The sequence below is a fragment of the Peromyscus leucopus genome, chromosome 17 (assembly GCF_004664715.2).
Source record: "Peromyscus leucopus breed LL Stock chromosome 17, UCI_PerLeu_2.1, whole genome shotgun sequence".
NCBI lineage: Eukaryota > Metazoa > Chordata > Mammalia > Rodentia > Cricetidae > Peromyscus > Peromyscus leucopus.
The window spans coordinates 17547895-17565130 of NC_051077.1; positions in this window are offsets into that span (position 1 = coordinate 17547895).

Consider the following 17236-nt stretch of genomic DNA (forward strand, 5'->3'; position numbering starts at 1 on the left):
ATTTCAAGACAATTCTAAACTTTATAGGAGACAAAAATAATGATAGTCCATTTCCTCTGCTCAAGTATCTTATTGAAGATCTGAAGAAAGGGTGTATATCATTATTTTACCAGTTCTTAGGGGCTTTGGATAAAGGATAATGAAAAAAATAAATGAGACTTATGTGCTTTGGGTCAAACTTCCACTCTGAATTTTAGGACTGGGCCATGTTCAGAATTACTATAGCTGGAGATGGTGTTAATAGTATGAGTTTTGTGAATAATAAATTCATAAAGATGCTTAGAGCAAAGAAAGGATTTCTGTGGAAGGACATCCACTTAGTGTTATTTTCCATTTCTTCGTTAGGAAGCAGGTAATGAATGTCAATTTGTACTCAATATGTAGATGAAACAAGTTCCACACAAGCAACTAACCTTCTTGAGGAGGAATTGGGAAAATGATTACCAACAAGGGTGCATTACAGAGTATTTGGTGTCCTGAAAAAAGAGTAAAGATGTGAGCACAAATATGTTGAGAAACTTCCATGAAGAAGTACATAGACCAAAACCCAAGTGACTCAGTGGTTAACTATGTGAGGAACATCACCCAAATGGATGGGGAACCATTGAGTTTCTGGGTGACCAGAAGATAGTTGGTGTAAACAGACTTCAGTGCCACATGTACATTAGCTGAAAGAGTAGTGTTTCTTACTCCAAGGAGAGAAGCTACAGATTCTGCAGAGGTTAAAAGGTAAGAACAACTAAGCTGTGGAGTGCTATAAGAATGTAAAGCATGGTTTATACAGAAGAGTGGGAGAAGAACTTAAAATGGATTATAGATTATAGTCAACCTCAGAATATTCTTCAAATAGGAGTTCATCAGATGATTATATAAGTATTGATAGTTGGTGAGATGGAGAAATAAATTGTCTAATTTCCCACTGATGCTGTCTCTAAGAGAAAATGGATTGAATGGGTGACTGTTGGGTTAGTTGGCTGAATGTCTTAATTTCCAAGCCCTAGAAACATAAATGGTAACTAGTTGGCCAGGAGACAATCTAAGGAGGGACAGGGTAATGGATAGTAGTTATGATAAGAAAAACGTGACTGAGAATTAAAGAAAGGCAGGTTAAATATTAAATATCAAATCCAAATGGCAAGGGCCTAATTTCAGCACAGCTGTTTTAGAAACAGCAACAGGGGCAAGATCCCCACATTTGGATATACACACAGAAGTAACACTGTGACTGCCAGACACCACACACATGCTCACTCACACTCAGCAGAGGCTCACTGATCAACATGGGAGCCAATGACAACATAAAATTTCAAGATCTCTTTCAGTTGCTTACTAATCCAGAGTCCATAAAAGCTCAAACACCTAGAACTGGTCTTCAGGCATCAAAGAGGTGATCATTGTGAATATTTGGAAAGACAAATTGAGAGTTGCACTAGGTGTGGAGGCCAGGCCCTGTGCTTTGTTACCTCACACATCACTCCCTTTCATTTTTAAGAAATGTCTGTCATCAGACAGCGCGTACGATACGTCACATAAAAATGACATAAGTAAATTCATTATTTTGTACACTATCCAAAAGAATAATTTAGAAAGGTACAGTGAGTACTTCCTGTACATGCTGGAAATAAATGACTGGGATGCTGTGCAATCATTAAATTATTAGATATTACCTGGTATTTTTTTCTTTTTACTGAAAATAGATTTTTTTTTTCCTCACATAATATATCCTGATTACAGTTTCCCTTCACACTATTCCTCCCGGTTCTTCCCCACCTCCCATCATATCCAGATCTACTCTCTTTCTGTCACTCATTAGAAAACAAACAGGCTTCTAATAGATAAATAATAAAATAAAACAAAACTGACACATAGAAATTGGACAAAAAAAAAAAAAACACTGAATGAAAGCAATGCAAGAGATGCCACAAGAAAAAGAGACTACTTGTTCACATACTCAGGAATCCCATTAAAAAAAAAAACCCACTAAACTGTCAACCATATTATATATGCTGAAGACCTAGTGCAGACCTGTGCAGGTCCTGTGCATGCTATCAGTCTCTGTGACTTCATATGAGCTTTGATCATTGTGATCAGTATAGCAGTAAGATTGAAATTGATCAACCCCAAGATCCAGCTGTACCATTCTCAGATATATACACAAAGGATGCTTTGTCTTACCACAGAGACACTTGCTCAACCATGTTCATTTCTGCTTTATTCATAATAGATATAAATTGGAAACAACCTAGATGTCCCACAACAAAAAAAAAAATGGATAAAGGAAATATCCATATTTACACAATGGAATGCTACTCAACAATAAAAAAAAAATGAAATTCACAAGTAAATGGACAGAACTAGAAAAAAAATCCTGAGTGATATATTCCAGACCCAGAAAAACAAATATAGTATGAACTTGTTTATGTGTAGACATTAGCTGTTAAGTCAATGACAACCAAGCTACAATCTGTAAGATACAGGAGTATAGAGAGATCTCCCCAGGAAAGAGAAATAGCATATATAGTTATGAATGGGGAGGCTCTGGAACAGGAATATCAAGTGGGAAGATAGAGGGTGACAGAGGAGGGAATATGGGGAAATATAGTTAAAATTAAGGGCCATTTGAGGGGTTGTAATGGACCTAATAAAGTAGAGGCTTCCTGAAACATGTATTTATGAAGGTGATCTAAATGAAATCACCAAACAATGGAGAATACAGAGACCTACCTGTACATCTCTTGTGATCAAATGAAGTTCTCAGGACCTGGATTCAGTTACATCTAATTGAAAGTGTTGGCCAAAAGGGTCCCACAGGAATCCTCAAACAACCAAGCTGTTGCCAAAACTACAGGTTGCTGTCTGCAAACTGACAGTAAAGCGTCATTGCTGAAGACAGTACCTGCATAACTCATTGAACATGGAAAAGTCGGGCTGGTGCCTTCACAGTGTTTTCACCCCTATGGGATAGCATCTTTGGTACAGAAATGCTACCAAAGGAGAAACATAAACATCAACCCAGCTAGAAAACCTTTGACCTGGTGTCCTGCCTATGAGATATGCTAGGACAATGTTGGCACAAAGTTTGTGAGAGTAACCAACCAATATCCCATTTGACTGAAGGTTAACCCCACTAGATGGAACACATATCTGACACTGCTTGGGTGACCAAGAACCTCAGACCATACAGGCCAGGGACCTAGGGTAAAATACTACTACTGTTCAAAATTTTTAAAAACAGAACAATAAAATAGCTCCTGATCACATTCTGATGTACTCATGTATCAGCATTACCTTGCTTAGCCATCATCAGAGAAGCTTCCTCTTGCAGCAGATGGCAACAAGTCCAGAGACCCACAACCAGTCATTATGCAGAGTAAGAGGCATTGGGACACTCAGCCCTAAATGAAATGTCTCCATCCAATCCCTCCCCCCCTCATGGCTCAGATGAGGAGCTGTAGAGAGTGTAAGTGCCACAGGGGATGGAGGTAACCAAGGAAACAAGGTCCTCTATATCAGTAAGATTTTTACCTTTTCATGAGACAATCCAGGACATCTAGAATAAAAGTGGACAGAGTATGACTTCCCTCTTCTCATGCACACAAAAACTCTTTTGAATGCATTTAGTGTGAAATTATAAATACAGGTAATCACAGTTTCTTATGTGCCAGCCTATTGGAGATACTTGGAGAGTTTCTCCAAAAGAAGAGTATGAGTAAATAAACACAGTAGAGTTTCTTAAAGATAACTTTCACTTACTTGATCCTAAAAGACAAATTCAATAATAAATAAGAGAGAAAGGGACATGGATTTTGAAGGTCAAGTTCAGCATTTTTCTTTAACAAGGTTATTTTGACATTCCTAAATGGAACAGCCACAGAACTTGAACAGCGCTATTAGATTAATGATAGCATCTGCGGCAAGAACAAGTCCTATTTGTTAAGCACCTTTCCCCCTCAATACTTTAATTCTACTTGGAACAGAGAAAGTGGATATGAAAAGAGAGGCTAATCTAACCCTAGTCACAATATATTTTCTTTTTCCATTTGAAAAAAATTCAGTAAGAATGAAGATAAAACAAAACAAAACAAAAAAAAATAGCCATTGTTGGACCATACCAAAGAGGGAAAAAAAAATCAATAATCAGTCTTGCTAGAGGAAATCCAACAGTCTCATAAAAAACCACATGCCCAGGCTCTTGCATACTCTGAAAAGACACAGCTTCACAATGTAGATAAAGCCTTCTTGCTGCTTTCATGTCCCCATACTCCAAATCATCTCATTTCCTGTCACTTCCTCAGGATCTTAAATCTTAGATGGAAAATAAGAACTTCTTGTAAGGGAGGGGGAACTGTGATCCAAATACACTGCTTTCATGTATTAAATAATCAAATAATAAATAAAATTGTCTTAAAAGAGAAAGTAAGAACTTGAAGTGAGCTTTTTTTTTTTTTGCTTCTTATAGAAATCCCCTTCAAACCTAAATATGTTAAAAATGAGAATACAAGAAGGAAGAGCAGAGACCACCAGACAATACAGAGATGTGGAAAATGTATGGAAAGGCAAATGATACTAATTAAAATTCCTGTGCAGAACTGAGAAACATTAGTATACTTTGATACTAGACACACAGAAGGATGGGGTGAGGCATGAAACTAAAACAAAATCATCGTGGGAAGTGTTCAGACACTTGGCATCTCCCCAGAAATTCTGCAGCTCTTTTTGTGGAAAACTGAACCTAGCAGTATCTGGGTTTCAGTATACTTAGCACAGAAGGCACATGGAGGATGGACACCATTCTGGAAGGTTGCTGACCCACGGACATTCTCATCTTCCCAGTTTTACTCCATTGCAAAATTAACTAGTGTTAGGCCAAGGCTGCAGGCAAGACTTGCAGTCAGTTTCCCTGAAAATTTATGAGTATCCAAAAAGTACATGAATCCTAATCATTGGGGATTCCTCCATGAAAGTATTGGGTTCTTATTCAGTGTTTGTGTGGTGAAGCCAGACAGTTTAGGACATCCACAAACACAAATTCCAGGTGCGACCCAGCAGGTCCATGCCTCCTGCATGCTGATCTCCACCTCATGCTGTACTGTTCAGAGAAGCTAATTCTCTGTACAATAACCCCAAAAGCTTTAAGATAATATTTTTTACAGATCAAAAGAGTCTGCTAAGTTCCCAGAATAATGAATGATAAATGACCCAAATCACATCAAAATGCAATTTCAAAAAGAAAAGAAGAAAAGATCCAAAGGCTTCCCAAAAAGAAAGAAATCAGATAACATAAAAAAGCATCAAGAAATACAATGACCTTGGACTGCTCAGCAACATCACTCACATCTAGATGACAGAGCAATTCCTTCAAAGTTTTGAGGGTGATGGCTTTCAGACAATAATTGTAAATGCTGCCAAATTGTTAGGTAAACTTGAAAGAAGGATAATACATTTTCATATATGCTAGGTTCTAAAAGTATCTCCCTCAAGGTTTAAAAAGAAATGCCCCTTCTCCTTTCTCCAAGATACTATTGTGGTTGCCATAACTTGAAAACAAATACAGAAGAGGGGTGACATGGAATATAACAGATGAGACAGGAGGTAAAGTGAAACCTAAGAGACAAAGACTATGCCAATTAGACTTGACCAGGGATAGAGCCAGGCCTGGCTAGAGAGTTCCAGAAGAATGAAACTACTTCACAACCTGAAATGATTTGTTGTTTATGGAGAGAATATAATTCCATTGGGAAATATGAACAATGTATATGATCAGACTATAACACAGCAATTAGTTAGGATGATCCAGAAGGTAAACACTAATCAAACCAATGTTGTTGCAGAACTGTGATTGAGAGGCACAGGAGGAGTAGGAAAGAATGAGTTTCCTAAAGAATATTTCTGTCTCAGTGAAACAGGCCTGATGAACAGCCATCTTTGTGATTGTCCTCATAGCACTACCTGATTACTAAATTCTGCATATATTTTATTGACGTCAACAGTGCCATATTTTTTAGATGGAGTGATATTATAAAAACAGGGCAGATGACTCTCTATATTAACACTTTATGTAGTTTTACAATTATGTCTCCAGGACCCTGGGTGCAGCCTCTATACTTCATTCACCAGGATCTTTGTACTCTTTAAGATATGTTGAGACCATACCACTACTTAAGAAAACTTTCTGCATATATGTTATTGTTGTGTAGCTTGGTCTTCTCCTAGGACTCCTAACAGTGGGAGTGGGTGGTGTTGCTGACTCTTTTGTCTACCTTTGGGACCCTTTTCCTCCTACAGGGTTGCTGGTCCAGCCTTAATATGAGGTTTTGTGTCTAGACTTACTGAAACTTTGTATGCTGTGTTTGGTTGATATCCCGGAGAGGCTGCTCTTTTCTGCAAGGAAACAGAGGAAGAATGGATCTGGAGGAGAGAGTAGCTGTTAGGGGGACTGGAAGGACTGGAGGGACAGAAAACTGTGGTCAGGATCTAATTTATAAGAGAAGAATAAAAATTTCTGGAACAGAAAATTTTCTGGAAATAAAGAATATGATTGTTCCTCATAATATTTGTTATAATACCTATTTCAAAACAGGTATTTAACATCTGGAGTGGTGGATCCATGTCTCAGTGATTAAAAACATTGATTGCTCTTGCAGAGGATTCAGGTTCAGTTTTCAGTACCAATATGGCAGCTCCCACCATCTGCACATCCAATTCCAGGGGATCTGACACTCTCCTCTGTCTTTCACTGGCACCAAGAATGCATATGTTGCACAGACATACTTGCAGGCAAAAGATCCACACACTTCAAATAAAACAAGATATTTAATGAATAATAAACAAAGAAACTCGTAGCAAGAATTGTTATAGCTTTGGAGAATCCCATTTAAAAAAAAACACTGGATGAATGAGTGTATGGGGGTATATATAGAGAATGAGAAAGATTAATGAATCCAATTATATGTAACAACTATTCTAAGGGCTGAAAGATGTCTCAGCAGTTAAAAGTACTTGTCATTCTTTCAGAAGATCTGATTTTAGTTCCCAGTACTCATGTCAGGACTCATAACCACCTACAAATCTAGAGGGATCTGCCACCTCTGGTAATTGGCACATAAGTGCACACAGACACATACATGCACATGCAATTTAAAAAGTAAAAACAAATGTTTAAAAGCACACCATTGTTCAGAAGAATCGATCATCTATTCTTTGCCCTACTAACTTGGTTCTCCATAATTTGCTGTGTTCTTTTCTTGATCACTTCTCTATAAACCCAGAAATCCCTTTGACTAGTATTTTCAGTAGCATTAAGGTATCTATCAAGTTTCAACTAGATGTAAAACATATCTACTTAGTACTATTCCTAACTGTACCTCTCATGGTTAGTTTTTATTGTCAACTTGACACAACCAGAAGAAAGAAATCTCAGGTGCAGCTATTGCTTTGATCACATTGTCCCACTGTTTGATCTGAGAGGAAGCATCTTGGGTGTTGATTTAAGGGGGAGGGTCCAACCCACAGTGGGCTGTGCTGTTCCTAGCCAGACAGTTCTCCAATGTGTGAGAACGCAATCTGAGCAAGCCAGAGAGTGAGTCATCTTTCCTTGAGGGTTTCTGCATCGATGTCTGCTTGAGTTCCTGCCCTGACTTTTCTCAATGATGGACTGTGACCTGAGAGTGTAAGATAAAATAAACCCTTTCCTCCTCAAGCTGCTTTTGATCACAGTGTCTTCATTACAGAAACAGAATGAAACAAAAATAGAATCCTACCAGGAAAAGACAACTGAAACAGTGCCATGCTGGAATCGATGCCTCAGTGAACTGAAAGCTGTCAGTTGGTAGGCTGCTCATTGAGAAGAGGATGGTGGAGGTGGAGATGAATCCATGAAGTATCCATGAATCAGGGGTGTTCACTCCATGGCTGTGGAATAGAAGCAGCTGGATCAATAGTGACGTGGTCAAACAGGGATTTGTGTGTGTGTGTGTGTGTGTGTGTGTGTGTGTGTGTGTGTTTATGTATATATATGTATGTATGTATGCATTTATATTCCATATGTACACACACATATGTCAAATCATGGGCACTAAGAAAATGTAAGTCTGAAGTATTCTTTAATGGTTGGTGCCAAATTAGTTTTCACCATCATGTTATTAGAATAAGTGTTTCCATTTATCAGCAAAATGAAAGAATATTTCTCTGCAAGTAACCTCAAGTCAATCCTCTTTCCACAAGTTGCTTATACAGATGAAAACAGTTAGCAGTGAACTCACTGTAGCTGAAATGTATTTCAATATATAGTATGCACGTTCTCTGGGAGACTGATACATTCATTAAAATGAGAAACATTTATCCCTTAATATTTATTTAAACCACAAAACACCCAACTAGCACAAATATAGATGAGTTTAAATAGAAAATTGTATCTAAAAATGCAATATATATTCTTGTCATACATGTCAGACCAAGTATTCAGACAAAATCATGACTTACTTTGTCAGAAGTCAAAAAAAATATGCATTCTTTAATAGATACTAATTGTCCTTTGTAAAATGGATCAGCTAGGATGTAGTCCATTCTTCCTTCATCAGCACAACCCTTCATTATGAGACTTCCCTGAAAATCGTAATACCCACAGCTATCATTCCTATGGGCATATAGCATAAGATACTCTGTTAATAGTGAATTTTCAATTGACACCATTGGCAAGTGCAACACGTTTGAAGAAATAATTTGAACTCTCATGAAATAATTTAGAAGTACATTTACAGATAATGGCTAATGGTGGCACCTGATGATGCAGGCCTGTAATACTACCAACTATTCTGGTGAGTGTCAGGGTCAGAAGGAGAAAGGACTATTGGTATCTACTATTAGGCCAGTTCCTTTCTAGTTTAATGAAATGACCTGTTAACATGCTTTTTCCCAGGGATGGGGGAGGCAAGTGCTCTCCCATGTGTGGAGTAGTGAGAGCCCTAAATGAGAGGATAAACTGAGAACAAAATGGTCAATGTGGGTGTTACCATCTTGAGTATATTTATAGTGAAATTATGAAAAGCCAGTTGTCACTTAGGAAATGATCCAACTGTATGGAAAAAAAATACACTGTGGATAGGCTTCACGGAGCAGTCACACGCAAGCAGATTTCGCCTTCTGAATCAGCCTGTCTTCCTAAGGTAAACTGTGAAAAATAATTTGCATTTATCCTCTCTGTCACATGAAGCCAGCCAAATTCAGGGAGGAAAAGACCCTTTGTAAATGAGTTTACTTCTCATTCCAAGACAGACATGTATTGTAAAAGTGTGGTTGATGTGATGGGCCGCTGGGCATCTTCTCTACCCTAGTTCTCTTATTGCCTCTACCTCTGCCTTCTGTTTGTAAACAGGATAATCCTGTAACGATAAGATCTGCTGAGAGGAAGCCATTCCTCTCTTTCTCAGCTTTACTGGGTCTGGGGGTCCAGATGGAGAAAGAAATGTATTTTCCCACCAGCGAAAATCATCACAAATAACATGAAGACTCAAAGAAAACTCATGTCCACAGTAAGAAGGTGGCAGATTTCTACAAGTGCATTCTGCTCATGGCTAAGTTTCCAGGAGAAAGGAAAACTCGAGGGTGGGGCTGAAGCTACTGAATGCACTCATTAGAACACACAGCATGCCTTCCCCTGCACTTTCTCCACTCAAGCTGGCAGTGTCTTCCTTTCCCTGCACAGATCCATCTTGGGAGCCTCTTGGAACTGTCAATAGAGCCATTATCAATTATGTAATGCAGAGGGGGAGCAAAGATTAATAATTCACAGCTGGGACATCCCCGTGATTTATAATCTTGCATGTAACCGTCTACAGCTAACATTGGGAACCTGTCATTAGAAGGCATTACACTTGAGAAAATTAGAGTTCTGTATTGATCACTGAGCGCATATAGTTTATTGTGGAGTGATGCTTTAATTTACATCCCAAGCAACTCTCTGTGAACATCATTTGCATGGGAGGGAGCACATCCTGAAGCCATCTGGTTCTACAACATGACAGTAGCTACAGGTAAGCATTCTGTCTCAGTGAGCACATCCCAGTGTAATAGAGCATAAACACAACACGGCTCACACAGGACAGCATTCATTTAAGGCAGAAGAGATGTTGGTTTATCTTACATGCAGAACTTGAGCTAGTCAATGGCTGGCTGAACAGTCTAAAGTGAATATTATCTTCCTCCCATCCTAACTTTGGGTGGGTGAACTGCCTCTCTCCTCTTTCCCTTCCTTCTTCCTTGACAATTTTTTTTTTTTTTTTTTGCCTTCCTTAATAAAATCAGAATATGCTATTGAGTTACTTAGGCTCCATTGTGTGATCCCTAAGAGAACTGGATGTGAAGGGTATTAAGTCAGATAATCAGATCTTTAGTACTGACCTTTATAAAAAGCACCCGAGAGTCATGGGCTGAACTTCAGAGACAGTAAAAGGGCTTTCTGCAAGCACTGCCTTATAGCCAGATAGGCGATGATTTCCAGAATATAGCTCACAATGGGTTAACTGTACTTTTCAACCATTACTGTGTCTTCTAATCCTCTGAGGAGAATGTCAATCCCAAATTCTCATTTAATTGGTCTGAGGTAAGCATCGAGGCACTGGAAATATTTTAACGTTTCCTAAATGATTCCAATGTGCAGCCAATTTTAAGGACCACTGACTGTCAAGTGTTCAAGTATATGAGTAAATGCAGGAGAGAAAGGATGAAACATAAGTGATATAGCTAGGACTAGGCATGGATCCAAGAATTGAGTAGAAGGGAAATTCAAGCATCAAATAAGAAATTAGTATGTAGCAGGGGGAAATGGGCACAGAAGTTTCGGCTGCTTTTAATAGCAGAGTAATACCATAGGGAATGTGGTGGTAAGACACAAACATCTCCTCTACTTTTGCTCAGTTGAAAAGCCATCAGTTGAGGTGTGTAGTAGACAATGGTTGAGTTGAGTGGAAATCAGACATGCCCTTCTCGTCTGTGAAATGTCAGTGTGGCTGTAGGATAAAAACAGGATCAGAAAACTGGATTTAGCAGCTTCGAGGTTAGGATTGGAAACTCAGTTGGCAAAAAAAAAAAAAAAAGTCTTTGAGAAGTTGATGGACCATGCCTCTTGTACAATGCATGGTTCATGAGAGTTGCTGGTAAAATACTCGCTCATGTCCCAGCTACCTTTCATCTGAGCATTCAGACCAGGATGTAAGCAAAGAGGAGAGGGTGACGTTGGGAGTGCTTGTAGCCAGATACAGTGCAAAGTGATAAAGGGAGATTAAAAGAGTGTTTTCAAGAGCCTAAAACCTCAAAGATAAGCATCTGACAAGGCGTATTCAAGGCAAAGAACAATAGATTAGAGAGGTGGCTTTGATAAATTTTCCTGCTGAGGAAACACAAGAATAATGAAATAAACCATCAAAAAAAAAAAAAGAGCCAAAGACCTCTCTGCTTATGCATTATTAATAACTAAGGGGATAACAAATAACTAATCTTAAAAAAATACAATAATGACACCTTTGATGTCTCTATACTAGTCAAAGGTGAATAAAGAATATGTATCTTCCACGTATAAATGTGTGTCTGGCTGGGATAAAATTACAGTATTCAAGGCACTCTCATTCTAGGTCTAAATGGAGTGAGGTTTAAATGTTGGTAAACAGACTGGCTCAGGACCCTGCTGAGCACTATTCAGGAGTTTTGGTTAGATCCTACAGATTTGCTTGGAATGTTTGAGCTGTCTGGATGAGTTAACTGATGGAAACTACCAGATTCCAAGTTACAAGCTGAGTTTTTCACCTTCCAATCTTTCTAAAATCCAACCAATAAAGTCCCAGCTCTTACTGGGCCATAAAAGTCCCACAGATAACACATTTTTTTCTACCTCCTCCCTTTGTGATAGCAATAATGCATTTTGTTTTGGTTTTATTTTTATTTTTAATTCAGGGCCTATGGATCCTCATTATCTAGATAGAAATGCAATGGAAAGAGAGAAAAGATGTGCCAACATGCCCCATCAAATAAAGTACTGGCCATCATTTCTTGTGATTAGATTATAGAAATCTCAGGGCACCTTGAAACAATTTATAGAAAAGCACATTCCTACTTACCTGGGGAAAAGTGACAGAGGTTACAGCTCCCAGATTCTAACTTTAGCACCTTAAATTTGATTAATGGGTCCTACTCCTTGGTATTAAGCTGCATCATATGATGAGATGTGGAATTGACAGGAACTTTTCTACTGCAGCAAGCCAGTTTGGGTGACAGCGTTTGTCTGAAAAGCAGTGCACTTGCTCTGAATTCCCTATTGATCCTTGTCTTTGAAAGCAGATGTTCGCGTTTTCAGGATCCATTTTCATTTGCGGTTTACTTTCCTCTTGTCTTTATTGCCAAATAGAGGTTTGAGTGGGTACAAATCTCTCAGTTCTAATGGACACCCTGGTACCATAATGGACATTCAGTGACCATTTTTGAAGAGTTTCCCTTTGAAATCATAGCTACCATTTTTAGCAGTCACTCCCAAGCCTTAGAAACCCATACCCAATGACAGTGATATCAGACAAAAGATTCCTTTATGTTTACCATCATTTTTTATGCTCATGAGACATCATGACAAAATATAAACATTCTTTCCATTTTACAAAGTATCAAATAGAGACCCAAGAGGTTCAATTATGTGGCCCATGATACACAATGGTTGAATAACATAGAGTAGTCTGCAGCAATTTTGTTGAATGCATACTCATTGAAGAATTCCTATCATGTGCCAAGAGACACTGTTAGAAGTAAGAAATACAGTGGAAAGGAAGTAAGAGAACTACCCTCATGAGCTGCACCCATAGCAAGAGAACAAGACAAACACAAGTCAAAGGCTGAAAAGTGGTGACGTCATTAAATAAAGAGGGACCCGGGAGTCCCTCAGAGATAATAGTAAGAAAAGGCTCTTCTAAACAGGTAACACAGACCCTGACTCCTGAGAGCCTGACACTGGAAGTCAGGGAGGGTATGTCCACACCTACATTCCTTGTCACTGTTGCATAGCATCTACACTTGGACCTCCTCTAGGACAAGCTTACCATTCTTTTTTTCAACTCCTTCTCAATAGTACACTCCCCTCCTCAAATTAAAACTGGTCTATTGTGTGTGTATGTAGATTTGTCTTCAGTCTGAGGGGAAGAGTTGTCAATACCTCTTTCTAACGTGTTTCTGTGATATGCTCCTGCACCTGACAAACCCTGGGGCCTTGTCCTTTGGCTGTCTTTCATCATTTGTGTCTCCTTCCTCATGTTTTTTCCTTGCTTCCTTCCTGGTTATAAAACACGCACACAAGATCCTCATGCTTTGGAACAGTTCCTAAACAGGCATCTCCAATTAAGCTACAATTATTATAAATAAAATTTGTAATTTTCTCTCTATTTGCACATGTTTATTATATATGGCATTGGGTTTCCTAAGTGCACTTGCATAGAAGTCCACAATGTACTTTGTTTCTATCCCTCCCTAGTACTTCTCACCCCTCCCCTTTATCTCGACAGTTCCTGTAAGTTCCTTTCATTCCCCCAGAAATCTCCCTTCTTAGTTTCATGTCACTTCTGCACATGTGATTTTATGTGTCTCTGTAAAATCTGGAGGCCACAAATGAGAGATGATATGTGTCTGAGACTAGCTTACTTCAAGTGACATGGTCTCTTCTAGTTGCATCCATTTTTCTGCAAATGACATTTCATTATTTATGTCTGAATAAAATCCCATTGTGTATATATCACATTCTCTTTATCCATTCCTCTAGTGATGGACACCTCACCTAGTTGCTTAATTTAGCCAGTGTGAATAGTGCAAAAAATAACTTTGATGGACAGCTATCTTTTTTTTTTTTTTCTCGAGACAGGGTTTCTCTGAGTAGCTTTGCACCCTTCCTGGAACTCGCTTTGGAGACCAGGCTGGCCTCGAACTCACAGAGATCCGCCTGCCTCTGCATCCCGAGTGCTGGGATTAAAGGCGTGCGCCGCCGCCGCCGCCGCCGCCGCCGCCGCCGCCACGCCACCACCACCACCACCCAGCTGGACAACTATCTTTTTATATCTTGACTTGGAGTTATTTAAGCAATACCTTTTGTTTTGTTTTTTGTTTGTTTGAGAAATCTCCATACTGACTTCCATGTGCCTGGAATAGTTTACTTTCAACCAACTGCATATAAGTGTTCCCTTTTATTCATCTCCTGCACACCATTTATTTGATTTCTCATACTGCCATCCATAATCAGTAATTTCATCCTTATACAATTATTTCTCATTGATTTTACAAGCTCTATTAATTCATGTAGTGCCATTCACTCCATGGAACCAAAGAGGTAGTAGAGAGATGAGAACAGGGACTGGAGACCAAGAAATGGAGGTAAGACCCAAATCCCAGACTTTAGTAACTATGTAAAAGATACTTCATTTTCCTAAACTTCAGTTCATATGATTAAAAACAAGAACAATGATAATGACATACATCTTGCATGGTATAAGCATCCATTCCCAAGTAAAGGAAACTGCTACCTACAGACTCCAGCAACTCTTCTAAGGGTTCTAGCCAGTAACCTGTCTTGAAGATTTCAGCTGTGGTAGCTCTATAATCAAGATGAGCTAATTCCATACCCACCCTTTCTCTATCTATCTATATCATTTCTGTCTACATCTCCATCTATATTTATATCTGTATCTCTTTATTTCTTCCTCTCTCATTAGTTCTGTGTCTCTAGGGACTACAGCCAGCTCTTTAAGGGAACTCTGATTACCTCCAAGATCTGAATGGTTTTCCCTGATCGTTAGAAATATCCTTGCTATAACATCTCTACTATATATCTGCATTATTTATTTTTTCATAAATAAATGTCTTGTAAGCGATTGGTTTACTACTCCACTTAGATAAATGATGCCTGAAAATATGTAAAGCCATAAGTACCATACGCCCTCCAGGCTTTAGAAGAAAAAGCATCTCTCTGAATTTGTATCCACTTCTCATTGGCTTCCTACTGCACTACCCCACCTCCTCTCATGCAACCCACAAGCTACGGTTAGCTTTCTCACTCACCCTATTTGTTGACGAAGATATATAAATCAAGGATTTTAGGGTCTTGAGTTAAGAAAACAAAATCAATTACTATCTTGAGATAACACATGATAGAAAATAAAACATTAAAATCTAATAAATCACATCTGTGTCTTTTTCCTTCTTCTACTTGATTATTATGTCAAAAATTGATTAATTTACAATCTATTATTGCTCTCAAGTGATAAGTTGGGGATTGGAGAGCTTTTCGTGTCCCTATCAATTTAAGTTGTCAAAAATCAGACAAAAACCAGATTTGGAGAGAAATCTCAGTGGGATTAATTAACTTGGCAATGGCATACCCAGCCCTAGGTAAAGGCTATATGATGGGCTGAACGTAGTGTTCATTCCCTGTGTGCCACTGGCTGAAAAGTGCAATTAATCTAGTATATTCCAATAAATACTATAGCATGTTGGAAGAAGACAAAAATTCTGTGCTTGGTATATTGTTGAGATCATTGTTTTGTGTTACAACAACAACAACAAACAACAAAAAAACAGCTCTTTTTCTTTCTCATTCTGAAACAGGTAATACATATGAAACTCCCCATAAGGACCAGGCTAGTGCTTAAGTGAAGCAAGAGGCTTTAAGATAATCTTTAGTATTTCTATTCACATTTTCTGAATTTCAAAATAGAAATTTAATACACACTAATGCTTTGTACATCTAGCTTCAGGTTTATGGAATCGTTCTTGGTTACATTGGCTTCTTTCTCTAACCAGACTCTATGACTATTAACTGGGATCATCTATCTAAGGACTTAGAAAGTTCTCCATTCTCCCCAGATGCCATGTCCTGATGCTGTAAATGTCTGGGCCCTGGTAATTGATATTCAGAAGAGAATAGAAAAACATTTGCCATACAAAGAGGTAAATAATGTTATCTTGGTAGTAATTCTTGTGCCCGTGAACAAAATGGCTATGAGAATATTTAAAGTATGTACAGGGTGGGGGAAGATTCATTTGCTCATGGGTTCCCCAAGTCTAATCCATGATCATGAGGCCTCATACATTTGAAGCACATCACTGATGGAAGGAGTATGTAGAAGAGGAGGCTCTTCACTTCATAAAGAACAGAAAGCAGAGAGGAAGGGGAGGTAAGAACCCACTAACAAAGTAATCCTCCCATAACCTACTTCCTCCAGCTCAGCCACACCTCTTAATGATTCTCTCACTGCCTAAAATAATAGTACCAGCTAGGGACTAAGTATTCCACATGTGACTGTGTGGGGGATGTTTCCAACTCAAACCATAACTGTGATGTCACTGTTATGTGTAGAGAGAAAAGCATAAGGTTGGGACCCCCAGAGGTTGTCTCCTCTTTCTTGCTTGTCAACTTAGGTTATATTTTTAAATGTGTCTTTAGTTTTTAGAATTTATCATTTGATAAACATTGCAATGTTTTCCATCACTTCCATATTTACTTCTGTCCTTCAATTTTATTTTTTCTTTTGACAATCCTCAATATATTAATATTTTTTAGAAAGAGAGGAAAATGAAATCTTGACAGTAAAAAATTCTAATGATTTAGTGGGACACCTGTGTCTGGAGTATGTGTGCTAGCTTGCAATGCACTATTCCAGATACTGGAGAATCCTGGATGACTGAAAAGAACACCGTCCACATAAGTCTTTAAAAACAACATGCATTGTGAAAGGAAACACAAAAGACTTTTGTGTTGGGGTCCTTTGCAAACCACCCCTGAGTGTAATTTGTTCTAAAGCAAGGGGAATACTTGAAATACACTCTTTAATCAAGCTGCATGTCCTCCAGTTCTAAGCCAGAAGAAAATATATTCTGATCACAGAAATGGGATTTTCTGAAGTAGAATACTTGCTGCAGGAAGACAAGCTCCAGCATTGTTGAAGGGAAATGAACATGTTTTGTTAACTTGAAAACATTAGCAGGTATTTCATTAAAATGATGATTAAATTATTCATTTGGTGTAATACACTTAACATTTCAATAATTAACCACTCTAGCAAAAGGAGAGGAAGCCTGAGTTGCTTATTTATACCCTTTAAAATATATTATAAGTGAGGTCTAAAGATGCAGTGACTAGTTCTTCCAAATAGTCGCTTGTAGGGCCCCAGGGGTTCCATTTTGGTTCGTTTTCCCTTTCTATTTGGGCCTTTCCTTC